Source organism: Anarhichas minor, unplaced genomic scaffold, assembly GCF_050575085.1.
Source record: "Anarhichas minor isolate MPS153535 unplaced genomic scaffold, ASM5057508v1 ptg000027l, whole genome shotgun sequence".
Taxonomy (NCBI): domain Eukaryota; kingdom Metazoa; phylum Chordata; class Actinopteri; order Perciformes; family Anarhichadidae; genus Anarhichas; species Anarhichas minor.
This window is the reverse complement of record NW_027466473.1, coordinates 164,804-189,368: the sequence shown is the minus strand read 5'-3', so window position 1 is coordinate 189,368 and position 24,565 is coordinate 164,804. Positions and strand designations below refer to the sequence as shown.

The window sequence follows — 24,565 nt, the reverse complement described above, 5'->3', positions numbered from 1 at the left end:
CATGCCTGACAGTTTCTTCCCCCATACAGCCTTCCCTCGGGCACACAGGGGATCTTGCTAAACTATGCCGGTACATTACATCTTGCACTGGCAGACATTTGTGAAGGCATAGCCAATTGAGATCTTTGAGACCATTGTCCAGCCCCCGTGGCTGTATCCCCTTCCAAATACTCTTCGGGATCCCAACCACTGCCGGTGCGATCACTCTCTGTCTGACAACTTTATAAAGGAATTTGTGGTTCAGTCTGACACTGGTTTCTGAGGCCTCGGGATGGGCCCGCAGCCACCTGGCTGCGTACTGGTAATGCCATGGCTGTTGCTCCACCCGGGGCCCTAAATTGTTCCAGACCAACACGCGCCTGGCCTGATAGGAAAAATAGAGCCGCAGGAAGTGTCCTGATGGGTGTACGACTGGAGTTGACATCTCCCTCCACAAAAAAGAAACAAATATGCAGTCTAGCTTCAACGGGAGGTGTGGGACATCTCTTCCCCCTGCTTCAATCCCTGCCAGCATGCGGGCCCTCGCCACATACTCATATCTCCCTCCCCACAAGAAAGTGAACACGAGGCGCATAATAGGTCTCCTCATACTGACTGGCATTGGGTATATGTATGCCAAGTACACAAGAGATGGCATAATATCTACCTTCAGAACCAGTACTTTCCCTATCAAAGTCAGGCCCCTGCTCTTCCAGAGAGCAAACTTCTTCTGGACTGCCATAAAGCGCCTAGTCCAGTTGGCCGTGGCACTATGGGCTGTCTCAAAGCTGACCCCTAGTACCTTCAGCGGTCCCGTGCAGAGCGTCAGCCCCCCTGGTACCTCCGTCCTTTCTTTCCAGCGCCCAAAGAACTTCACAGAAGACTTGGCACAATTAAGTTTAGCACTAGCCACCTTACCAAAGCTCTGGAAAATTTCCAAGGCTCGAAGAAGGCATGTGTCGGTGTCCAGCAGCAGTGTGGTGTCATCTGCGTACTGAGACAGTTTAACTCGTAAGCCCCCACTGCCAGGTAGCAGGAAACCTCTCACACCCGGATCAGCCCGAATGGCTGCCGCCAGGGGCTCCATGTAAAGGATGTAAAGCAGTGGTGAAAGCGGACACCCCTGTCTTACCCCTGAGTGCAAACTAAAAATGTCTCCTAGGTGGCCGTTAACTGAAACCATGCTCCCTACACCTGTGTACAATATGCATAACCATCCCATAAAAGCCTGACTGAAGCCTAACCTCTGCAAAACTCTAAACATAAAACCCCAATGAACCCTGTCAAACGCTTTTGCCTGGTCGAGACCAACCACCATCAGTGGCAGGTGCCGGTCTTCCGCCCACGCGACAGCGTCCCGAATGAGCTGTAGATTCCATCTCACTGAGCGCCCCGCTACCCCACATGTTTGGTCCACATGGACCACATGAGGAAGTGCTATGCCTAGACGATCCGCTAGGACCTTTGCCAGGAGTTTGTAGTCAACACACAGCATGGTCAGTGGTCGCCAGTTCCCTAGGTCGGCACGATCCCCCTTCTTATAAAGAAGTGAGATAACTCCGGTGGCCGCAGAACCTCCCATTGTACCTGTGCGGAGTATTGCGGACAACACCTCCAACACTACCGGCCCAAGTACATCCCAGAACTTGAGATAAAACTCTGCTGGGAGCCCATCGATGCCAGGCACCTTCCGCCTCTTCATTCTCTGGAGGGCCCACTCAATCTCTATTAGGGTGAGCGGGGCCTCCAAAGCCTGTACTATATCCTTCGGCACCCGCTGGGTCAGAAAATCCAGGAATACCTCTCCTCCTCCTACCTCTATGTCTTTCTCCCTAAACCTTGTGCGATAGTAGTCCGTGGCAGCCTGCACCATCTCTACCCCTTCTGACACCACCCTGCCCTGCTTGTCCATTAACCCGGTCACTACCTGTTTTGCCCTATCAGCCCGTACTGAGCTGAAGAAAGCAGCGGAACACGTCTCGAACTCCTCACGGAATGTTTCACGTGATCGCAACAGGTATGCCCTGGCCTTACCCTCATATACGTCCCTAAGCTGTGCTTTAAGGGAGTCACAAGCCTGCTGATTTATAATGCCGCCCCAGTTTCCCCCGGCGTACTCACGTTCGAGAAGGTGCTGAAGGCGAAACACCTCCCTCCTCGCCATACTCGCCTTCCTTTTACAATACTTTAAACAAAAAAATTGTATCCGCTTTTTAGCAACCTCCCACCACTCAATTACTCCGGAACACAATGACCTTAGTCCTTCCAGGCCTTTGAAAAATGAACGGAAATGTTGGTTGAAAACCTCCTCCTCCAGGATGCTGACGTTAAGGTGCCAGTACCCAGTTCCAAACACTGGCACATCTGAGTGCACTTCCAATAGCAGCCCGTCATGATCTGAGAAGAACACAGGGAGCAGTCTGCCTGCCAATAGCCTGAAAGACTTGGAAAGAAAAACATAATCCAAACATTTAACGATGCCCCTAGAGTTGCGCCATGTGGGACCTGTTACCTGTGGCCTGACCTCCCTCGCCCCATCTACCAGGCCATGTTTAGCCATGAGGTTGGAAATAAACCCATCGCTGGTATCTCCCCCCTTGCCCAACTCAACATTAAAATCACCCCCTATCACTACCTGCCTACTGGTGGCCAGGTGCGGCTCCAATTGACCAGCCATCTCTTGCCTTTCTGTTGGAGTTTGTGCTCCATAGACCACAATAACCCTAAGCTTGACTGTCCCCCATGTGATGTCTGCGCCCATTATCCTCCCCTGGACAATAACAAAGGAAGACTCCACCTTGATCTCTTGAAACCCAAATAAAATCCCAACCCCAGTAGAGTGGACCCCCCCTACGCTCCAAACTGAGTCCCCTTTTGTCCACTCCCTCGAAAAAATCCCCACGTCCCCCCCATCCCGTAAATGTACCTCCTGCAAAAAACAAAAGGCAACCTGGTGCGACTCCACAAAATTAAAAACAACCCTTCTTTTAACTGGGTCCCTCATTCCCCTTGCGTTTATAGTGAGAACCTTAAAAAAACCCATTGTGCATCTTAAATAAAGATTCCTATTGCTGGTTCCCACTACCCTAAAGGTATACATTCTCTTTATCCATCTCGTCAGCCCAGGAAAACGGCACTGCGTTTGGCGACGTTGTTGGTCTGTTAAGCCCCTCATAAGCGTCCTCCCCTAAGGGGGACGACAGCATGAGCAGGCCTGGGGGAAGATCGAAGCTCAGGCCTAAACCGTCTGTTAGTATGGCAGCTGCTTCTCCCAATGACTGCTCACCCATCTCCCCTCCCACCTCTTGACCCGTATCCCCATCCTTCTGCTCCTGGGCCCCTCCTTCCTCCACTTTATCAGCGGCTCTCTTATGCTGACCTGGTCCCCCTCCCCTCCCCCCCTCAATCCCACCCTTGTTGGTCTGTCCCCCCTTTGACTTTTTGCTCCGTACCCCCTCCCCACTCTCTCCAAGCTCTGTCGAGAGTCCTGTTCCGAATGCCTGCGACCCTTTCCGTGCCCCTTGCTTTGATTTGGAGGGATCGGAAGTGAGGACAGGAAAATCGTCCATAATGTCTGTGGATGCCTTGGCCATTCCGTCTGTTCCGGCGGTGCCCTCATCCCGGGACGCTGCCTCCCCTTTACTCCCCAATGCGTCGGCTCCGGAGCCCTCCTGTACCGTCCTCTCCCCGTCATTCTGTGTGGCTCCCCTACTCGGCTCGCCAGCCTCAGTCGGTTTGGCAGCCTCCGCAAAAGTTTTCTTGCGGCCAGGACAACCTCGGTACAGGTGGTCAGTTCCACCGCATCCATGGCACGTCCTTGGCTCTGTGCAGTCCTTGGCCGAATGCCCTTCTTGCCCACAGAAACGGCATCTTGTTTCCCCACAGCCTGCCTCTGAATGTCCTGACTGTCTGCACTTCCTGCAGAAAGCAGGTTGCCGTGGGTAAAATAGATACCCACGATCTCCACCAAGGCTGAAGAAGGCAGGTGGATGTTTCAGGCCTCCTGGACCTTCTGCGTCATGATACAGCAGTACCTGGAACTGGCGCCGCCCAGTCCAAAACCCCAGGGTGTCCTTTATATGCCTTGCAGCCGTCACCACCTCTCCATACTGCCCCAGGAATGCAGCTAGTGCTGAGTCATTAACAAAGGGGTTGTACATATGCACAGTTATTGTTCTGAAATTAGGTCTGTCCAGGTTCAGTACTCTGTAGCCGGCTAGCGGCCTTACCCCTGCCTCTGCTCGGCATATTTCAGCCACACTCCGGTAGATCTCCTCGGTCCTCAGTGTAACGTCGAACGCCTTCTCCTGCTGGTTCCACTGGATGCAGTGCACCTCCTCCACCTTCAGTTGTAGCTGCCCAATTATGACTTGCCTGCCAAAAAACTCTCTGGACTGCAGATTGTAGTCTTCCGTGGTTGCCTGGAATCGTAGCGTGTGTCTCAGCCCGACCCTTGGGATCGACTGCTCTTTTTGGCCCCTTGCGGCCATTGCTGTCTCGTTGTTAGCTCTCTCTGTGCTGTATTTTTCCGCAACACCACTTGATCTTAGCCAAAAGGCCGAGAAGCGATGAGCCCCAACTGTTTGCTTCCTGAGTCACCCTCCTGACACGTTTCACCCTTGTCATGGTGCAGTTCTTTCCAAGGGACATAGCAGTGGCTGCTGCTTTGGCACACATCCAAGCACTCCATGGTCAAGCACCGTGGTCTCATTAAGGACAGCTTTCTTTCTTTTCACAACTGTACAAGGCTCAGCCAAATGGCAAAGCCTGCTAAAAATAGGTTGAACTCATTGGTATTCCTCTCCACGGAAGTCTTTAGTAAAAGGCGAAAGACTTGTGCGTTATGAAGAGAAACCAAAGTAAGTACAGCAACATTGTCAAGAACAGCCAAAGTCCCTAGTTGCCCAAGTCAAAACGCTCATGGTAAGCCTGAGTTCACGTGCCCTGTTCCAAATCTGAAGCCACACCCATTCCCACATCTTAAAGAGGGCAATATTCTCCATAGTACTATTTCCTCCCCTCCAATCAAAAGTACAAATCACTTGATATTCTTTTCAACAAAACAATCAGGGGAGAGCGCGAACGCAGTCCCCCACTACCAGAAATTATGCAGTCGAGATTCCCACATTTGGGGAATTCGCAGTGGTCAGAACAACCGGAGTGCAATGGCTGGGCCTCGCCCTGGGTGAACCACCTTCTTGATCATGGTATCTCCCCTGCCAGGTAAGTATGAGTTGGAAGAGACAGAGACAGGGGCGGCATTCCCAGATGCAGTACTCCGGATGACGGTTCCCAGATGGCATAATCCCAGAGTGCAGCCCTTTAGCATTAAGCTCAGGCTGGGAGCACAGCGATGTTCCACGAGGGGCGTCAGAAAGGAATAAACAAGGCCTTTGTTTGACACAAGCCCCAGCCTTGAAGACAGACAGCGAATGAGATCCTCGTCGTTCATTAAAGTGTGAAGCTAATCAACAGACTGATCCATTTGGATTGGTGTTTGGTTGTCCACAAGGCATTTGAGGAGTGCACCGTTCCCGGCAATGCTGCAATACCGGGTCAATGCGTGGAGTGAACGGAGCAAGCCCCTTTTTCATCTCCCGATGCTAAAAATCTGCTTAATACGTTATCCTCATATAGAGGACATATCAGATATTAAACTGATAAGAACAGATACTACACTTGATCTTAGCCAAAAGGCAGAGAAGCGATGAGCCCCAACTGTTTGCTTCCTGAGTCACCCTCCTGACACGTTTCACCCTTGTCATGGTGCAGTTCTTTCCAAGGGACATAGCAGTGGCTGCTGCTTTGGCACACATCCAAGCACTCCGTGGTCTCATTAAGGACAGCTTTCTTTCTTTTCACAACTGTACAAGGCTCAGCCAAATGGCAAAGCCTGCTAAAAATAGGTTGAACTCATTGGTATTCCTCTCCACGGAAGTCTTTAGTAAAAGGCGAAAGACTTGTGCGTTATGAAGAGAAACCAAAGTAAGTACAGCAACATTGTCAAGAACAGCCAAAGTCCCTAGTTGCCCAAGTCAAAACGCTCATGGTAAGCCTGAGTTCACGTGCCCTGTTCCAAATCTGAAGCCACACCCATTCCCACATCTTAAAGAGGGCAATATTCTCCATAGTACTATTTCCTCCCCTCCAATCAAAAGTACAAATCACTTGATATTCTTTTCAACAAAACAATCAGGGGAGAGCGCGAACGCAGTCCCCCACTACCAGAAATTATGCAGTCGAGATTCCCACATTTGGGGAATTCGCAGTGGTCAGAACAACCGGAGTGCAATGGCTGGGCCTCGCCCTGGGTGAACCACCTTCTTGATCATGGTATCTCCCCTGCCAGGTAAGTATGAGTTGGAAGAGACAGAGACAGGGGTGGCATTCCCAGATGCAGTACTCCGGATGACGGTTCCCAGATGGCATAATCCCAGAGTGCAGTCCTTTAGCATTAAGCTCAGGCTGGGAGCACAGCGATGTTCCACGAGGGGCGTCAGTAAGGAATAAACAAGGCCTTTGTTTGACACAAGCCCCAGCCTTGAAGACAGACAGCGAATGAGATCCTCGTCGTTCATTAAAGTGTGAAGCTAATCAACAGACTGATCCATTTGGATTGGTGTCCACAAGGCATTTGAGGAGTGCACCGTTCCCGGCAATGCTGCAATACCGGGTCAATGCGTGGAGTGAACGGAGCAAGCCCCTTTTTCATCTCCCGATGCTAAAAATCTGCTTAATACGTTATCCTCATATAGAGGACATATCAGATATTAAACTGATAAGAACAGATACTACACTTGATCTTAGCCAAAAGGCCGAGAAGCGATGAGCCCCAACTGTTTGCTTCCTGAGTCACCCTCCTGACACGTTTCACCCTTGTCATGGTGCAGTTCTTTCCAAGGGACATAGCAGTGGCTGCTGCTTTGGCACACATCCAAGCACTCCATGGTCTCATTAAGGACAGCTTTCTTTCTTTTCACAACTGTACAAGGCTCAGCCAAATGGCAAAGCCTGCTAAAAATAGGTTGAACTCATTGGTATTCCTCTCCACGGAAGTCTTTAGTAAAAGGCGAAAGACTTGTGCGTTATGAAGAGAAACCAAAGTAAGTACAGCAACATTGTCAAGAACAGCCAAAGTCCCTAGTTGCCCAAGTCAAAACGCTCATGGTAAGCCTGAGTTCACGTGCCCTGTTCCAAATCTGAAGCCACACCCATTCCCACATCTTAAAGAGGGCAATATTCTCCATAGTACTATTTCCTCCCCTCCAATCAAAAGTACAAATCACTTGATATTCTTTTCAACAAAACAATCAGGGGAGAGCGCGAACGCAGTCCCCCACTACCAGAAATGATGCAGTCGAGATTCCCACATTTGGGGAATTCGCAGTGGTCAGAACAACCGGAGTGCAATGGCTGGGCCTCGCCCTGGGTGAACCACCTTCTTGATCATGGTATCTCCCCTGCCAGGTAAGTATGAGTTGGAAGAGACAGAGACAGGGGCGGCATTCCCAGATGCAGTACTCCGGATGACGGTTCCCAGATGGCATAATCCCAGAGTGCAGCCCTTTAGCATTAAGCTCAGGCTGGGAGCACAGCGATGTTCCACGAGGGGCGTCAGAAAGGAATAAACAAGGCCTTTGTTTGACACAAGCCCCAGCCTTGAAGACAGACAGCGAATGAGATCCTCGTCGTTCATTAAAGTGTGAAGCTAATCAACAGACTGATCCATTTGGATTGGTGTTTGGTTGTCCACAAGGCATTTGAGGAGTGCACCGTTCCCGGCAATGCTGCAATACCGGGTCAATGCGTGGAGTGAACGGAGCAAGCCCCTTTTTCATCTCCCGATGCTAAAAATCTGCTTAATACGTTATCCTCATATAGAGGACATATCAGATATTAAACTGATAAGAACAGATACTACACTTGATCTTAGCCAAAAGGCAGAGAAGCGATGAGCCCCAACTGTTTGCTTCCTGAGTCACCCTCCTGACACGTTTCACCCTTGTCATGGTGCAGTTCTTTCCAAGGGACATAGCAGTGGCTGCTGCTTTGGCACACATCCAAGCACTCCATGGTCAAGCACCGTGGTCTCATTAAGGACAGCTTTCTTTCTTTTCACAACTGTACAAGGCTCAGCCAAATGGCAAAGCCTGCTAAAAATAGGTTGAACTCATTGGTATTCCTCTCCACGGAAGTCTTTAGTAAAAGGCGAAAGACTTGTGCGTTATGAAGAGAAACCAAAGTAAGTACAGCAACATTGTCAAGAACAGCCAAAGTCCCTAGTTGCCCAAGTCAAAACGCTCATGGTAAGCCTGAGTTCACGTGCCCTGTTCCAAATCTGAAGCCACACCCATTCCCACATCTTAAAGAGGGCAATATTCTCCATAGTACTATTTCCTCCCCTCCAATCAAAAGTACAAATCACTTGATATTCTTTTCAACAAAACAATCAGGGGAGAGCGCGAACGCAGTCCCCCACTACCAGAAATTATGCAGTCGAGATTCCCACATTTGGGGAATTCGCAGTGGTCAGAACAACCGGAGTGCAATGGCTGGGCCTCGCCCTGGGTGAACCACCTTCTTGATCATGGTATCTCCCCTGCCAGGTAAGTATGAGTTGGAAGAGACAGAGACAGGGGTGGCATTCCCAGATGCAGTACTCCGGATGACGGTTCCCAGATGGCATAATCCCAGAGTGCAGTCCTTTAGCATTAAGCTCAGGCTGGGAGCACAGCGATGTTCCACGAGGGGCGTCAGTAAGGAATAAACAAGGCCTTTGTTTGACACAAGCCCCAGCCTTGAAGACAGACAGCGAATGAGATCCTCGTCGTTCATTAAAGTGTGAAGCTAATCAACAGACTGATCCATTTGGATTGGTGTCCACAAGGCATTTGAGGAGTGCACCGTTCCCGGCAATGCTGCAATACCGGGTCAATGCGTGGAGTGAACGGAGCAAGCCCCTTTTTCATCTCCCGATGCTAAAAATCTGCTTAATACGTTATCCTCATATAGAGGACATATCAGATATTAAACTGATAAGAACAGATACTACACTTGATCTTAGCCAAAAGGCCGAGAAGCGATGAGCCCCAACTGTTTGCTTCCTGAGTCACCCTCCTGACACGTTTCACCCTTGTCATGGTGCAGTTCTTTCCAAGGGACATAGCAGTGGCTGCTGCTTTGGCACACATCCAAGCACTCCATGGTCTCATTAAGGACAGCTTTCTTTCTTTTCACAACTGTACAAGGCTCAGCCAAATGGCAAAGCCTGCTAAAAATAGGTTGAACTCATTGGTATTCCTCTCCACGGAAGTCTTTAGTAAAAGGCGAAAGACTTGTGCGTTATGAAGAGAAACCAAAGTAAGTACAGCAACATTGTCAAGAACAGCCAAAGTCCCTAGTTGCCCAAGTCAAAACGCTCATGGTAAGCCTGAGTTCACGTGCCCTGTTCCAAATCTGAAGCCACACCCATTCCCACATCTTAAAGAGGGCAATATTCTCCATAGTACTATTTCCTCCCCTCCAATCAAAAGTACAAATCACTTGATATTCTTTTCAACAAAACAATCAGGGGAGAGCGCGAACGCAGTCCCCCACTACCAGAAATTATGCAGTCGAGATTCCCACATTTGGGGAATTCGCAGTGGTCAGAACAACCGGAGTGCAATGGCTGGGCCTCGCCCTGGGTGAACCACCTTCTTGATCATGGTATCTCCCCTGCCAGGTAAGTATGAGTTGGAAGAGACAGAGACAGGGGCGGCATTCCCAGATGCAGTACTCCGGATGACGGTTCCCAGATGGCATAATCCCAGAGTGCAGTCCTTTAGCATTAAGCTCAGGCTGGGAGCACAGCGATGTTCCACGAGGGGCGTCAGAAAGGAATAAACAAGGCCTTTGTTTGACACAAGCCCCAGCCTTGAAGACAGACAGCGAATGAGATCCTCGTCGTTCATTAAAGTGTGAAGCTAATCAACAGACTGATCCATTTGGATTGGTGTTTGGTTGTCCACAAGGCATTTGAGGAGTGCACCGTTCCCGGCAATGCTGCAATACCGGGTCAATGCGTGGAGTGAACGGAGCAAGCCCCTTTTTCATCTCCCGATGCTAAAAATCTGCTTAATACGTTATCCTCATATAGAGGACATATCAGATATTAAACTGATAAGAACAGATACTACACTTGATCTTAGCCAAAAGGCAGAGAAGCGATGCGCCCCAACTGTTTGCTTCCTGAGTCACCCTCCTGACACGTTTCACCCTTGTCATGGTGCAGTTCTTTCCAAGGGACATAGCAGTGGCTGCTGCTTTGGCACACATCCAAGCACTCCATGGTCAAGCACCGTGGTCTCATTAAGGACAGCTTTCTTTCTTTTCACAACTGTACAAGGCTCAGCCAAATGGCAAAGCCTGCTAAAAATAGGTTGAACTCATTGGTATTCCTCTCCACGGAAGTCTTTAGTAAAAGGCGAAAGACTTGTGCGTTATGAAGAGAAACCAAAGTAAGTACAGCAACATTGTCAAGAACAGCCAAAGTCCCTAGTTGCCCAAGTCAAAACGCTCATGGTAAGCCTGAGTTCACGTGCCCTGTTCCAAATCTGAAGCCACACCCATTCCCACATCTTAAAGAGGGCAATATTCTCCATAGTACTATTTCCTCCCCTCCAATCAAAAGTACAAATCACTTGATATTCTTTTCAACAAAACAATCAGGGGAGAGCGCGAACGCAGTCCCCCACTACCAGAAATTATGCAGTCGAGATTCCCACATTTGGGGAATTCGCAGTGGTCAGAACAACCGGAGTGCAATGGCTGGGCCTCGCCCTGGGTGAACCACCTTCTTGATCATGGTATCTCCCCTGCCAGGTAAGTATGAGTTGGAAGAGACAGAGACAGGGGTGGCATTCCCAGATGCAGTACTCCGGATGACGGTTCCCAGATGGCATAATCCCAGAGTGCAGTCCTTTAGCATTAAGCTCAGGCTGGGAGCACAGCGATGTTCCACGAGGGGCGTCAGTAAGGAATAAACAAGGCCTTTGTTTGACACAAGCCCCAGCCTTGAAGACAGACAGCGAATGAGATCCTCGTCGTTCATTAAAGTGTGAAGCTAATCAACAGACTGATCCATTTGGATTGGTGTCCACAAGGCATTTGAGGAGTGCACCGTTCCCGGCAATGCTGCAATACCGGGTCAATGCGTGGAGTGAACGGAGCAAGCCCCTTTTTCATCTCCCGATGCTAAAAATCTGCTTAATACGTTATCCTCATATAGAGGACATATCAGATATTAAACTGATAAGAACAGATACTACACTTGATCTTAGCCAAAAGGCCGAGAAGCGATGAGCCCCAACTGTTTGCTTCCTGAGTCACCCTCCTGACACGTTTCACCCTTGTCATGGTGCAGTTCTTTCCAAGGGACATAGCAGTGGCTGCTGCTTTGGCACACATCCAAGCACTCCATGGTCTCATTAAGGACAGCTTTCTTTCTTTTCACAACTGTACAAGGCTCAGCCAAATGGCAAAGCCTGCTAAAAATAGGTTGAACTCATTGGTATTCCTCTCCACGGAAGTCTTTAGTAAAAGGCGAAAGACTTGTGCGTTATGAAGAGAAACCAAAGTAAGTACAGCAACATTGTCAAGAACAGCCAAAGTCCCTAGTTGCCCAAGTCAAAACGCTCATGGTAAGCCTGAGTTCACGTGCCCTGTTCCAAATCTGAAGCCACACCCATTCCCACATCTTAAAGAGGGCAATATTCTCCATAGTACTATTTCCTCCCCTCCAATCAAAAGTACAAATCACTTGATATTCTTTTCAACAAAACAATCAGGGGAGAGCGCGAACGCAGTCCCCCACTACCAGAAATTATGCAGTCGAGATTCCCACATTTGGGGAATTCGCAGTGGTCAGAACAACCGGAGTGCAATGGCTGGGCCTCGCCCTGGGTGAACCACCTTCTTGATCATGGTATCTCCCCTGCCAGGTAAGTATGAGTTGGAAGAGACAGAGACAGGGGCGGCATTCCCAGATGCAGTACTCCGGATGACGGTTCCCAGATGGCATAATCCCAGAGTGCAGTCCTTTAGCATTAAGCTCAGGCTGGGAGCACAGCGATGTTCCACGAGGGGCGTCAGAAAGGAATAAACAAGGCCTTTGTTTGACACAAGCCCCAGCCTTGAAGACAGACAGCGAATGAGATCCTCGTCGTTCATTAAAGTGTGAAGCTAATCAACAGACTGATCCATTTGGATTGGTGTTTGGTTGTCCACAAGGCATTTGAGGAGTGCACCGTTCCCGGCAATGCTACAATACCGGGTCAATGCGTGGAGTGAACGGAGCAAGCCCCTTTTTCATCTCCCGATGCTAAAAATCTGCTTAATACGTTATCCTCATATAGAGGACATATCAGATATTAAACTGATAAGAACAGATTTTTTTTTTTTTTTTTTTTTATTATCAAAATTCTGTACACAAATCATACAATTTCAAACATACAAACTTCACATGTTTTGCATCATGCAACTTAATTATATTTCACAGTTACATGTCAGTAACCAGCATTTGTCAATACACAAAAAAACACAAAATACACTTATGCAATGTCTTCAGGATTCACCATCCCCACCCAAAACCTCCTTTCCACCTTTCCAAGGCAGCATGCTTCCCCCACTTCCTGATGTCCCGTTCAATCCTCCCCTTTATATCTAATTCCACTCTCTTTAACACCCCCTCCAAGCGACTTTCCCTGTTTTTTCCCACCAGGTCTTGCCTAGCCACCCACAAACTCCTCTTAACCAGGCTTATAATTAGCCACGTAAGGAAATGTTTACTCCCCAAACCTCCCCCTTCTACCACCCTAGTCCATGTCAATTTAAACCCAGGGTCTAACCTCCCCAGCCATGTCGCTGCTCTACTCCACACAATACTAGCAAAGGGACAGTCCCACATGACATGCCTGACAGTTTCTTCCCCCATACAGCCTTCCCTCGGGCACACAGGGGATCTTGCTAAACTATGCCGGTACATTACATCTCGCACTGGCAGACATTTGTGAAGGCATAGCCAATTGAGATCTTTGAGACCATTGTCCAGCCCCCGTGGCTGTATCCCCTTCCAAATACTCTTCGGGATCCCAACCACTGCCGGTGCGATCACTCTCTGTCTGACAACTTTATAAAGGAATTTGTGGTTCAGTCTGACACTGGTTTCTGAGGCCTCGGGATGGGCCCGCAGCCACCTGGCTGCGTACTGGTAATGCCATGGCTGTTGCTCCACCCGGGGCCCTAAATTGTTCCAGACCAATACACGCCTGGCCTGATAGGAAAAATAGAGCCGCAGGAAGTGTCCTGATGGGTGTACGACTGGAGTTGACATCTCCCTCCACAAAAAAGAAACAAATATGCAGTCTAGCTTCAACGGGAGGTGTGGGACATCTCTTCCCCCTGCTTCAATCCCTGCCAGCATGCGGGCCCTCGCCACATACTCATATCTCCCTCCCCACAAGAAAGTGAACACGAGGCGCATAATAGGTCTCCTCATACTGACTGGCATTGGGTATATGTATGCCAAGTACACAAGAGATGGCATAATATCTACCTTCAGAACCAGTACTTTCCCTATCAAAGTCAGGCCCCTGCTCTTCCAGAGAGCAAACTTCTTCTGGACTGCCATAAAGCGCCTAGTCCAGTTGGCCGTGGCACTATGGGCTGTCTCAAAGCTGACCCCTAGTACCTTCAGCGGTCCCGTGCAGAGCGTCAGCCCCCCTGGTACCTCCGTCCTTTCTTTCCAGCGCCCAAAGAACTTCACAGAAGACTTGGCACAATTAAGTTTAGCACTAGCCACCTTACCAAAGCTCTGGAAAATTTCCAAGGCTCGAAGAAGGCATGTGTCGGTGTCCAGCAGCAGTGTGGTGTCATCTGCGTACTGAGACAGTTTAACTCGTAAGCCCCCACTGCCAGGTAGCAGGAAACCTCTCACACCCGGATCAGCCCGAATGGCTGCCGCCAGGGGCTCCATGTAAAGGATGTAAAGCAGTGGTGAAAGCGGACACCCCTGTCTTACCCCTGAGTGCAAACTAAAAATGTCTCCTAGGTGGCCGTTAACTGAAACCATGCTCCCTACACCTGTGTACAATATGCGTAACCATCCCATAAAAGCCTGACTGAAGCCTAACCTCTGCAAAACTCTAAACATAAAACCCCAATGAACCCTGTCAAACGCTTTTGCCTGGTCGAGACCAACCACCATCAGTGGCAGGTGCCGGTCTTCCGCCCACGCGACAGCGTCCCGAATGAGCTGTAGATTCCATCTCACTGAGCGCCCCGCTACCCCACATGTTTGGTCCACATGGACCACATGAGGAAGTGCTATGCCTAGACGATCCGCTAGGACCTTTGCCAGGAGTTTGTAGTCAACACACAGCATGGTCAGTGGTCGCCAGTTCCCTAGGTCGGCACGATCCCCCTTCTTATAAAGAAGTGAGATAACTCCGGTGGCCGCAGAACCTCCCATTGTACCTGTGCGGAGTATTGCGGACAACACCTCCAACACTACCGGCCCAAGTACATCCCAGAACTTGAGATAAAACTCTGCTGGGAGCCCATCGATGCCAGGCACCTTCCGCCTCTTCATTCTCTGGAGGGCCCACTCAATCTCTATTAGGGTGAGCGGGGCCTCCAAAGCCTGTACTATATCCTTCGGCACCCGCTGGGTCAGAAAATCCAGGAATACCTCTCCTCCTCCTACCTCTATGTCTTTCTCCCTAAACCTTGTGCGATAGTAGTCCGTGGCAGCCTGCACCATCTCTACCCCTTCTGACACCACCCTGCCCTGCTTGTCCATTAACCCGGTCACTACCTGTTTTGCCCTATCAGCCCGTACTGAGCTGAAGAAAGCAGCGGAACACGTCTCGAACTCCTCACGGAATGTTTCACGTGATCGCAACAGGTATGCCCTGGCCTTACCCTCATATACGTCCCTAAGCTGTGCTTTAAGGGAGTCACAAGCCTGCTGATTTATAATGCCGCCCCAGTTTCCCCCGGCGTACTCACGTTCGAGAAGGTGCTGAAGGCGAAACACCTCCCTCCTCGCCATACTCGCCTTCCTTTTACAATACTTTAAACAAAAAAATTGTATCCGCTTTTTAGCAACCTCCCACCACTCAATTACTCCGGAACACAATGACCTTAGTCCTTCCAGGCCTTTGAAAAATGAACGGAAATGTTGGTTGAAAACCTCCTCCTCCAGGATGCTGACGTTAAGGTGCCAGTACCCAGTTCCAAACACTGGCACATCTGAGTGCACTTCCAATAGCAGCCCGTCATGATCTGAGAAGAACACAGGGAGCAGTCTGCCTGCCAATAGCCTGAAAGACTTGGAAAGAAAAACATAATCCAAACATTTAACGATGCCCCTAGAGTTGCGCCATGTGGGACCTGTGGCCTGACCTCCCTCGCCCCATCTACCAGGCCATGTTTAGCCATGAGGTTGGAAATAAACCCATCGCTGGTATCTCCCCCCTTGCCCAACTCAACATTAAAATCACCCCCTATCACTACCTGCCTACTGGTGGCCAGGTGCGGCTCCAATTGACCAGCCATCTCTTGCCTTTCTGTTGGAGTTTGTGCTCCATAGACCACAATAACCCTAAGCTTGACTGTCCCCCATGTGATGTCTGCGCCCATTATCCTCCCCTGGACAATAACAAAGGAAGACTCCACCTTGATCTCTTGAAACCCAAATAAAATCCCAACCCCAGTAGAGTGGACCCCCCCTACGCTCCAAACTGAGTCCCCTTTTGTCCACTCCCTCGAAAAAATCCCCACGTCCCCCCCATCCCGTAAATGTACCTCCTGCAAAAAACAAAAGGCAACCTGGTGCGACTCCACAAAATTAAAAACAACCCTTCTTTTAACTGGGTCCCTCATTCCCCTTGCGTTTATAGTGAGAACCTTAAAAAAACCCATTGTGCATCTTAAATAAAGATTCCTATTGCTGGTTCCCACTACCCTAAAGGTATACATTCTCTTTATCCATCTCGTCAGCCCAGGAAAACGGCACTGCGTTTGGCGACGTTGTTGGTCTGTTAAGCCCCTCATAAGCGTCCTCCCCTAAGGGGGACGACAGCATGAGCAGGCCTGGGGGAAGATCGAAGCTCAGGCCTAAACCGTCTGTTAGTATGGCAGCTGCTTCTCCCAATGACTGCTCACCCATCTCCCCTCCCACCTCTTGACCCGTATCCCCATCCTTCTGCTCCTGGGCCCCTCCTTCCTCCACTTTATCAGCGGCTCTCTTATGCTGACCTGTTCCCCCTCCCCTCCCCCCCTCAATCCCACCCTTGTTGGTCTGTCCCCCCTTTGACTTTTTGCTCCGTACCCCCTCCCCACTCTCTCCAAGCTCTGTCGAGAGTCCTGTTCCGAATGCCTGCGACCCTTTCCGTGCCCCTTGCTTTGATTTGGAGGGAGCAGGATCGGAAGTGAGGACAGGAAACTCGTCCATAATGTCTGTGGATGCCTTGGCCATTCCGTCTGTTCCGGCGGTGCCCTCATCCCGGGGCGCTGCCTCCCCTTTACTCCCCAACGCGTCAGCTCCGGAGCCCTCCTGTACCGTCCTCTCCCCGTCATTCTGTGTGGCTCCCCTACTCGGCTCGCCAGCCTCAGTCGGTTTGGCAGCCTCCGCAAAAGTTTTCTTGCGGCCAGGACAACCTCGGTACAGGTGGTCAGTTCCACCGCATCCATGGCACGTCCTTGGCTCTGTGCAGTCCTTGGCGGAATGCCCTGCTTGCCCACAGAAACGGCATCTTGTTTCCCCACAGCCTGCCTCTGAATGTCCTGACTGTCTGCACTTCCTGCAGAAAGCAGGTTGCCGTGGGTAAAATAGATACCCACGATCTCCACCAAGGCTGAAGAAGGCAGGTGGATGTTTCAGGCCTCCTGGACCTTCTGCGTCATGATACAGCAGTACCTGGAACTGGCGCCGTCCAGTCCAAAACCCCAGGGTGTCCTTTATATGCCTTGCAGCCGTCACCACCTCTCCATACTGCCCCAGGAATGCAGCTAGTGCTGAGTCATTAACAAAGGGGTTGTACATATGCACAGTTATTGTTCTGAAATTAGGTCTGTCCAGGTTCAGTACTCTGTAGCCGGCTAGCGGCCTTACCCCTGCCTCTGCTCGGCAAATTTCAGCCACACTCCGGTAGATCTCCTCGGTCCTCAGTGTAACGTCGAACGCCTTCTCCTGCTGGTTCCACTGGATGCAGTGCACCTCCTCCACCTTCAGTTGTAGCTGCCCAATTATGACTTGCCTGCCAAAGAACTCTCTGGACTGCAGTTTGTAGTCTTCCGTGGTTGCCTGGAATCGTAGCGTGTGTCTCAGCCCGACCCTTGGGATCGACTGCTCTTTTTGGCCCCTTGCGGCCATTGCTGTCTCGTTGTTAGCTCTCTCTGTGCTGTATTTTTCCGCAACACCACTTGATCTTAGCCAAAAGGCCGAGAAGCGATGAGCCCCAACTGTTTGCTTCCTGAGTCACCCTCCTGACACGTTTCACCCTTGTCATGGTGCAGTTCTTTCCAAGGGACATAGCAGTGGCTGCTGCTTTGGCACACATCCAAGCACTCCATGGTCAAGCACCGTGGTCTCGTTAAGGACAGCTTTCTTTCTTTTCACAACTGTACAAGGCTCAGCCAAATGGCAAAGCCTGCTAAAAATAAGTTGAACTCATTGGTATTCCTCTCCACGGAAGTCTTTAGTAAAAGGCGAAAGACTTGTGCGTTATGAAGAGAAACCAAAGTAAGTACAGCAACATTGTCAAGAACAGCCAAAGTCCCTAGTTGCCCAAGTCAAAACGCTCATGGTAAGCCTGAGTTCACGTGCCCTGTTCCAAATCTGAAGCCACACCCATTCCCACATCTTAAAGAGGGCAATATTCTCCATAGTACTATTTCCTCCCCTCCAATCAAAAGTACAAATCACTTGATATTCTTTTCAACAAAACAATCAGGGGAGAGCGCGAACGCAGTCCCCCACTACCAGAAATTATGCAGTCGAGATTCCCACATTTGGGGAATTCGCAGTGGTCAGAACAACCGGAGTGCAATGGCTGGGCCTCGCCCTGGGTGAACCACCTTCTTGATCATGGTATCTCCCCTGCCAGGTAAGTATGAGTTGGAAGAGACAGAGACAGGGGCGGCATTCCCAGATGCAGTACTCCGGATGACGGTTCCCAGATGGCATAATCCCAGAGTGCAGCCCTTTAGCATTAAGCTCAGGCTGGGAGCACAGCGATGTTCCACGAGGGGCGTCAGTAAGGAATAAACAAGGCCTTTGTTTGACACAAGCCCCAGCCTTGAAGACAGACAGCGAATGAGATCCTCGTCGTTCATTAAAGTGTGAAGCTAATCAACAGACTGATCCATTTGGATTGGTGTTTGGTTGTCCACAAGGCATTTGAGGAGTGCACCGTTCCCGGCAATGCTGCAATACCGGGTCAATGCGTGGAGTGAACGGAGCAAGCCCCTTTTTCATCTCCCGATGCTAAAAATCTGCTTAATACGTTATCCTCATATAGAGGACATATCAGATATTAAACTGATAAGAACAGATTTTTTTTTTTTTTTTTTTCTTTTTTTTTTTTTATTATCAAAATTCTGTACACAAATCATACAATTTCAAACATACAAACTTCACATGTTTTGCATCATGCAACTTAATTATATTTCACAGTTACATGTCAGTAACCAGCATTTGTCAATACACAAAAAAACACAAAATACACTTATGCAATGTCTTCAGGATTCACCATCCCCACCCAAAACCTCCTTTCCACCTTTCCAAGGCAGCATGCTTCCCCCACTTCCTGATGTCCCGTTCAATCCTCCCCTTTATATCTAATTCCACTCTCTTTAACACCCCCTCCAAGCGACTTTCCCTGTTTTTTCCCACCAGGTCTTGCCTAGCCACCCACAAACTCCTCTTAACCAGGCTTATAATTAGCCACGTAAGGAAATGTTTACTCCCCAAACCTCCCCCTTCTACCACCCTAGTCCATGTCAATTTAAACCCAGGGTCTAACCTCCCCAGCCATGTCGCTGCTCTACTCCACACAATACTAGCAAAGGGACAGTCCCACATGACATGCCTGACAGTTTCTTCCCCCATACAGCCTTCCCTCGGGCACACAGGGGATCTTGCTAAACTATGCCGGTACATTACATCTCGCACTGGCAGACATTTGTGAAGGCATAGCCAATTGAGATCTTTGAGACCATTGTCCAGCCCCCGTGGCTGTATCCCCTTCCAAATACTCTTCGGGATCCCAACCACTGCCGGTGCGATCACTCTCTGTCTGACAACTTTATAAAGGAATTTGTGGTTCAGTCTGACACTGGTTTCTGAGGCCTCGGGATGGGCCCGCAGCCACCTGGCTGCGTACTGGTAATGCCATGGCTGTTGCTCCACCCGGGGCCCTAAATTGTTCCAGACCAATACACGCCTGGCCTGATAGGAAAAATAGAGCCGCAGGAAGTGTCCTGATGGGTGTACGACTGGAGTTGACATCTCCCTCCACAAAAAAGAAACAAATATGCAGTCTAGCTTCAACGGGAGGTGTGGGACATCTCTTCCCCCTGCTTCAATCCCTGCCAGCATGCGGGCCCTCGCCACATACTCATATCTCCCTCCCCACAAGAAAGTGAACACGAGGCGCATAATAGGTCTCCTCATACTGACTGGCATTGGGTATATGTATGCCAAGTACACAAGAGATGGCATAATATCTACCTTCAGAACCAGTACTTTCCCTATCAAAGTCAGGCCCCTGCTCTTCCAGAGAGCAAACTTCTTCTGGACTGCCATAAAGCGCCTAGTCCAGTTGGCCGTGGCACTATGGGCTGTCTCAAAGCTGACCCCTAGTACCTTCAGCGGTCCCGTGCAGAGCGTCAGCCCCCCTGGTACCTCCGTCCTTTCTTTCCAGCGCCCAAAGAACTTCACAGAAGACTTGGCACAATTAAGTTTAGCACTAGCCACCTTACCAAAGCTCTGGAAAATTTCCAAGGCTCGAAGAAGGCATGTGTCGGTGTCCAGCAGCAGTGTGGTGTCATCTGCGTACTGAGACAGTTTAACTCGTAAGCCCCCACTGCCAGGTAGCAGGAAACCTCTCACACCCGGATCAGCCCGAATGGCTGCCGCCAGGGGCTCCATGTAAAGGATGTAAAGCAGTGGTGAAAGCGGACACCCCTGTCTTACCCCTGAGTGCAAACTAAAAATGTCTCCTAGGTGGCCGTTAACTGAAACCATGCTCCCTACACCTGTGTACAATATGCGTAACCATCCCATAAAAGCCTGACTGAAGCCTAACCTCTGCAAAACTCTAAACATAAAACCCCAATGAACCCTGTCAAACGCTTTTGCCTGGTCGAGACCGACCACCATCAGTGGCAGGTGCCGGTCTTCCGCCCACGCGACAGCGTCCCGAATGAGCTGTAGATTCCATCTCACTGAGCGCCCCGCTACCCCACATGTTTGGTCCACATGGACCACATGAGGAAGTGCTATGCCTAGACGATCCGCTAGGACCTTTGCCAGGAGTTTGTAGTCAACACACAGCATGGTCAGTGGTCGCCAGTTCCCTAGGTCGGCACGATCCCCCTTCTTATAAAGAAGTGAGATAACTCCGGTGGCCGCAGAACCTCCCATTGTACCTGTGCGGAGTATTGCGGACAACACCTCCAACACTACCGGCCCAAGTACATCCCAGAACTTGAGATAAAACTCTGCTGGGAGCCCATCGATGCCAGGCACCTTCCGCCTCTTCATTCTCTGGAGGGCCCACTCAATCTCTATTAGGGTGAGCGGGGCCTCCAAAGCCTGTACTATATCCTTCGGCACCCGCTGGGTCAGAAAATCCAGGAATACCTCTCCTCCTCCTACCTCTATGTCTTTCTCCCTAAACCTTGTGCGATAGTAGTCCGTGGCAGCCTGCACCATCTCTACCCCTTCTGACACCACCCTGCCCTGCTTGTCCATTAACCCGGTCACTACCTGTTTTGCCCTATCAGCCCGTACTGAGCTGAAGAAAGCAGCGGAACACGTCTCGAACTCCTCACGGAATGTTTCACGTGATCGCAACAGGTATGCCCTGGCCTTACCCTCATATACGTCCCTAAGCTGTGCTTTAAGGGAGTCACAAGCCTGCTGATTTATAATGCCGCCCCAGTTTCCCCCGGCGTACTCACGTTCGAGAAGGTGCTGAAGGCGAAACACCTCCCTCCTCGCCATACTCGCCTTCCTTTTACAATACTTTAAACAAAAAAATTGTATCCGCTTTTTAGCAACCTCCCACCACTCAATTACTCCGGAACACAATGACCTTAGTCCTTCCAGGCCTTTGAAAAATGAACGGAAATGTTGGTTGAAAACCTCCTCCTCCAGGATGCTGACGTTAAGGTGCCAGTACCCAGTTCCAAACACTGGCACATCTGAGTGCACTTCCAATAGCAGCCCGTCATGATCTGAGAAGAACACAGGGAGCAGTCTGCCTGCCAATAGCCTGAAAGACTTGGAAAGAAAAACATAATCCAAACATTTAACGATGCCCCTAGAGTTGCGCCATGTGGGACCTGTTACCTGTGGCCTGACCTCCCTCGCCCCATCTACCAGGCCATGTTTAGCCATGAGGTTGGAAATAAACCCATCGCTGGTATCTCCCCCCTTGCCCAACTCAACATTAAAATCACCCCCTATCACTACCTGCCTACTGGTGGCCAGGTGCGGCTCCAATTGACCAGCCATCTCTTGCCTTTCTGTTGGAGTTTGTGCTCCATAGACCACAATAACCCTAAGCTTGACTGTCCCCCATGTGATGTCTGCGCCCATTATCCTCCCCTGGACAATAACAAAGGAAGACTCCACCTTGATCTCTTGAAACCCAAATAAAATCCCAACCCCAGTAGAGTGGACCCCCCCTACGCTCCAAACTGAGTCCCCTTTTGTCCACTCCCTCGAAAAAATCCCCACGTCCCCCCCATCCCGTAAATGTACCTCCTGCAAAAAACAAAAGGCAACCTGGTGCGACTCCACAAAATTAAAAACAACCCTTCTTTTAACTGGGTCCCTCATTCCCCTTGCGTTTATAGTGAGAACCTTAAAAAAACCCATTGTGCATCTTAAATAAAGATTCCTATTGCTGGTTCCCACTACCCTAAAGGTATACATTCTCTTTATCCATCTCGTCAGCCCAGGAAAACGGCACTGCGTTTGGCGACGTTGTTGGTCTGTTAAGCCCCTCATAAGCGTCCTCCCCTAAGGGGGACGACAGCATGAGCAGGCCTGGGGGAAGATCGAAGCTCAGGCCTAAACCGTCTGTTAGTATGGCAGCTGCTTCTCCCAATGACTGCTCACCCATCTCCCCTCCCACCTCTTGACCCGTATCCCCATCCTTCTGCTCCTGGGCCCCTCCTTCCTCCACTTTATCAGCGGCTCTCTTATGCTGACCTGTTCCCCCTCCCCTCCCCCCCTCAATCCCACCCTTGTTGGTCTGTCCCCCCTTTGACTTTTTGCTCCGTACCCCCTCCCCACTCTCTCCAAGCTCTGTCGAGAGTCCTGTTCCGAATGCCTGCGACCCTTTCCGTGCCCCTTGCTTTGATTTGGAGGGAGCAGGATCGGAAGTGAGGACAGGAAACTCGTCCATAATGTCTGTGGATGCCTTGGCCATTCCGTCTGTTCCGGCGGTGCCCTCATCCCGGGGCGCTGCCTCCCCTTTACTCCCCAACGCGTCAGCTCCGGAGCCCTCCTGTACCGTCCTCTCCCCGTCATTCTGTGTGGCTCCCCTACTCGGCTCGCCAGCCTCAGTCGGTTTGGCAGCCTCCGCAAAAGTTTTCTTGCGGCCAGGACAACCTCGGTACAGGTGGTCAGTTCCACCGCATCCATGGCACGTCCTTGGCACTGTGCAGTCCTTGGCGGAATGCCCTGCTTGCCCACAGAAACGGCATCTTGTTTCCCCACAGCCTGCCTCTGAATGTCCTGACTGTCTGCACTTCCTGCAGAAAGCAGGTTGCCGTGGGTAAAATAGATACCCACGATCTCCACCAAGGCTGAAGAAGGCAGGTGGATGTTTCAGGCCTCCTGGACCTTCTGCGTCATGATACAGCAGTACCTGGAACTGGCGCCGTCCAGTCCAAAACCCCAGGGTGTCCTTTATATGCCTTGCAGCCGTCACCACCTCTCCATACTGCCCCAGGAATGCAGCTAGTGCTGAGTCATTAACAAAGGGGTTGTACATATGCACAGTTATTGTTCTGAAATTAGGTCTGTCCAGGTTCAGTACTCTGTAGCCGGCTAGCGGCCTTACCCCTGCCTCTGCTCGGCAAATTTCAGCCACACTCCGGTAGATCTCCTCGGTCCTCAGTGTAACGTCGAACGCCTTCTCCTGCTGGTTCCACTGGATGCAGTGCACCTCCTCCACCTTCAGTTGTAGCTGCCCAATTATGACTTGCCTGCCAAAGAACTCTCTGGACTGCAGTTTGTAGTCTTCCGTGGTTGCCTGGAATCGTAGCGTGTGTCTCAGCCCGACCCTTGGGATCGACTGCTCTTTTTGGCCCCTTGCGGCCATTGCTGTCTCGTTGTTAGCTCTCTCTGTGCTGTATTTTTCCGCAACACCACTTGATCTTAGCCAAAAGGCCGAGAAGCGATGAGCCCCAACTGTTTGCTTCCTGAGTCACCCTCCTGACACGTTTCACCCTTGTCATGGTGCAGTTCTTTCCAAGGGACATAGCAGTGGCTGCTGCTTTGGCACACATCCAAGCACTCCATGGTCAAGCACCGTGGTCTCGTTAAGGACAGCTTTCTTTCTTTTCACAACTGTACAAGGCTCAGCCAAATGGCAAAGCCTGCTAAAAATAGGTTGAACTCATTGGTATTCCTCTCCACGGAAGTCTTTAGTAAAAGGCGAAAGACTTGTGCGTTATGAAGAGAAACCAAAGTAAGTACAGCAACATTGTCAAGAACAGCCAAAGTCCCTAGTTGCCCAAGTCAAAACGCTCATGGTAAGCCTGAGTTCACGTGCCCTGTTCCAAATCTGAAGCCACACCCATTCCCACATCTTAAAGAGGGCAATATTCTCCATAGTACTATTTCCTCCCCTCCAATCAAAAGTACAAATCACTTGATATTCTTTTCAACAAAACAATCAGGGGAGAGCGCGAACGCAGTCCCCCACTACCAGAAATTATGCAGTCGAGATTCCCACATTTGGGGAATTCGCAGTGGTCAGAACAACCGGAGTGCAATGGCTGGGCCTCGCCCTGGGTGAACCACCTTCTTGATCATGGTATCTCCCCTGCCAGGTAAGTATGAGTTGGAAGAGACAGAGACAGGGGCGGCATTCCCAGATGCAGTACTCCGGATGACGGTTCCCAGATGGCATAATCCCAGAGTGCAGCCCTTTAGCATTAAGCTCAGGCTGGGAGCACAGCGATGTTCCACGAGGGGCGTCAGTAAGGAATAAACAAGGCCTTTGTTTGACACAAGCCCCAGCCTTGAAGACAGACAGCGAATGAGATCCTCGTCGTTCATTAAAGTGTGAAGCTAATCAAC

At 50.4% G+C, this 24,565-nt stretch overlaps 25 non-coding genes and 1 pseudogene across 25 annotated transcripts; all 26 read right to left on the bottom strand.

Moving 5' to 3' along the window:
- Positions 1-4,725: 4,725 nt before the first annotated feature.
- LOC142961387 (U5 spliceosomal RNA) lies at positions 4,726-4,842 on the bottom strand. The gene has a single exon (XR_012956802.1). It is a non-coding gene; the product is annotated as a U5 spliceosomal RNA (small nuclear RNA).
- A 204-nt stretch (positions 4,843-5,046) lies between these two features.
- On the bottom strand, positions 5,047-5,210 carry LOC142961118 (U1 spliceosomal RNA). The gene has a single exon (XR_012956581.1). It is a non-coding gene; the product is annotated as a U1 spliceosomal RNA (small nuclear RNA).
- Positions 5,211-5,497: 287 nt separating this feature from the next.
- On the bottom strand, positions 5,498-5,688 carry LOC142961287 (U2 spliceosomal RNA). Its single transcript, XR_012956734.1, has one exon. It is a non-coding gene; the product is annotated as a U2 spliceosomal RNA (small nuclear RNA).
- Positions 5,689-5,851: 163 nt separating this feature from the next.
- LOC142961386 (U5 spliceosomal RNA) lies at positions 5,852-5,968 on the bottom strand. The gene has a single exon (XR_012956801.1). It is a non-coding gene; the product is annotated as a U5 spliceosomal RNA (small nuclear RNA).
- A 204-nt stretch (positions 5,969-6,172) lies between these two features.
- On the bottom strand, positions 6,173-6,336 carry LOC142961117 (U1 spliceosomal RNA). Its single transcript, XR_012956580.1, has one exon. It is a non-coding gene; the product is annotated as a U1 spliceosomal RNA (small nuclear RNA).
- Positions 6,337-6,615: 279 nt separating this feature from the next.
- Positions 6,616-6,806, bottom strand: LOC142961254 (U2 spliceosomal RNA). The gene has a single exon (XR_012956704.1). It is a non-coding gene; the product is annotated as a U2 spliceosomal RNA (small nuclear RNA).
- Positions 6,807-6,969: 163 nt separating this feature from the next.
- LOC142961385 (U5 spliceosomal RNA) lies at positions 6,970-7,086 on the bottom strand. Its single transcript, XR_012956800.1, has one exon. It is a non-coding gene; the product is annotated as a U5 spliceosomal RNA (small nuclear RNA).
- A 204-nt stretch (positions 7,087-7,290) lies between these two features.
- On the bottom strand, positions 7,291-7,454 carry LOC142961178 (U1 spliceosomal RNA). Its single transcript, XR_012956635.1, has one exon. It is a non-coding gene; the product is annotated as a U1 spliceosomal RNA (small nuclear RNA).
- Positions 7,455-7,741: 287 nt separating this feature from the next.
- On the bottom strand, positions 7,742-7,932 carry LOC142961286 (U2 spliceosomal RNA). Its single transcript, XR_012956733.1, has one exon. It is a non-coding gene; the product is annotated as a U2 spliceosomal RNA (small nuclear RNA).
- A 176-nt stretch (positions 7,933-8,108) lies between these two features.
- LOC142961384 (U5 spliceosomal RNA) lies at positions 8,109-8,225 on the bottom strand. The gene has a single exon (XR_012956799.1). It is a non-coding gene; the product is annotated as a U5 spliceosomal RNA (small nuclear RNA).
- Positions 8,226-8,429: 204 nt separating this feature from the next.
- On the bottom strand, positions 8,430-8,593 carry LOC142961116 (U1 spliceosomal RNA). Its single transcript, XR_012956579.1, has one exon. It is a non-coding gene; the product is annotated as a U1 spliceosomal RNA (small nuclear RNA).
- A 279-nt stretch (positions 8,594-8,872) lies between these two features.
- On the bottom strand, positions 8,873-9,063 carry LOC142961253 (U2 spliceosomal RNA). Its single transcript, XR_012956703.1, has one exon. It is a non-coding gene; the product is annotated as a U2 spliceosomal RNA (small nuclear RNA).
- A 163-nt stretch (positions 9,064-9,226) lies between these two features.
- On the bottom strand, positions 9,227-9,343 carry LOC142961383 (U5 spliceosomal RNA). The gene has a single exon (XR_012956798.1). It is a non-coding gene; the product is annotated as a U5 spliceosomal RNA (small nuclear RNA).
- A 204-nt stretch (positions 9,344-9,547) lies between these two features.
- On the bottom strand, positions 9,548-9,711 carry LOC142961115 (U1 spliceosomal RNA). The gene has a single exon (XR_012956578.1). It is a non-coding gene; the product is annotated as a U1 spliceosomal RNA (small nuclear RNA).
- A 287-nt stretch (positions 9,712-9,998) lies between these two features.
- Positions 9,999-10,189, bottom strand: LOC142961285 (U2 spliceosomal RNA). The gene has a single exon (XR_012956732.1). It is a non-coding gene; the product is annotated as a U2 spliceosomal RNA (small nuclear RNA).
- A 176-nt stretch (positions 10,190-10,365) lies between these two features.
- LOC142961382 (U5 spliceosomal RNA) lies at positions 10,366-10,482 on the bottom strand. The gene has a single exon (XR_012956797.1). It is a non-coding gene; the product is annotated as a U5 spliceosomal RNA (small nuclear RNA).
- Positions 10,483-10,686: 204 nt separating this feature from the next.
- Positions 10,687-10,850, bottom strand: LOC142961114 (U1 spliceosomal RNA). Its single transcript, XR_012956577.1, has one exon. It is a non-coding gene; the product is annotated as a U1 spliceosomal RNA (small nuclear RNA).
- Positions 10,851-11,129: 279 nt separating this feature from the next.
- Positions 11,130-11,320, bottom strand: LOC142961252 (U2 spliceosomal RNA). Its single transcript, XR_012956702.1, has one exon. It is a non-coding gene; the product is annotated as a U2 spliceosomal RNA (small nuclear RNA).
- Positions 11,321-11,483: 163 nt separating this feature from the next.
- On the bottom strand, positions 11,484-11,600 carry LOC142961381 (U5 spliceosomal RNA). Its single transcript, XR_012956796.1, has one exon. It is a non-coding gene; the product is annotated as a U5 spliceosomal RNA (small nuclear RNA).
- A 204-nt stretch (positions 11,601-11,804) lies between these two features.
- On the bottom strand, positions 11,805-11,968 carry LOC142961113 (U1 spliceosomal RNA). The gene has a single exon (XR_012956576.1). It is a non-coding gene; the product is annotated as a U1 spliceosomal RNA (small nuclear RNA).
- Positions 11,969-12,255: 287 nt separating this feature from the next.
- On the bottom strand, positions 12,256-12,445 carry LOC142961352 (U2 spliceosomal RNA). Its single transcript, XR_012956777.1, has one exon. It is a non-coding gene; the product is annotated as a U2 spliceosomal RNA (small nuclear RNA).
- Positions 12,446-17,651: 5,206 nt separating this feature from the next.
- On the bottom strand, positions 17,652-17,768 carry LOC142961371 (U5 spliceosomal RNA). The gene has a single exon (XR_012956787.1). It is a non-coding gene; the product is annotated as a U5 spliceosomal RNA (small nuclear RNA).
- A 204-nt stretch (positions 17,769-17,972) lies between these two features.
- Positions 17,973-18,136, bottom strand: LOC142961111 (U1 spliceosomal RNA). The gene has a single exon (XR_012956575.1). It is a non-coding gene; the product is annotated as a U1 spliceosomal RNA (small nuclear RNA).
- Positions 18,137-18,423: 287 nt separating this feature from the next.
- Positions 18,424-18,625, bottom strand: LOC142961340 (U2 spliceosomal RNA; annotated as a pseudogene).
- Positions 18,626-23,838: 5,213 nt separating this feature from the next.
- On the bottom strand, positions 23,839-23,955 carry LOC142961379 (U5 spliceosomal RNA). The gene has a single exon (XR_012956794.1). It is a non-coding gene; the product is annotated as a U5 spliceosomal RNA (small nuclear RNA).
- Positions 23,956-24,159: 204 nt separating this feature from the next.
- LOC142961110 (U1 spliceosomal RNA) lies at positions 24,160-24,323 on the bottom strand. The gene has a single exon (XR_012956574.1). It is a non-coding gene; the product is annotated as a U1 spliceosomal RNA (small nuclear RNA).
- Positions 24,324-24,565: the final 242 nt, after the last annotated feature.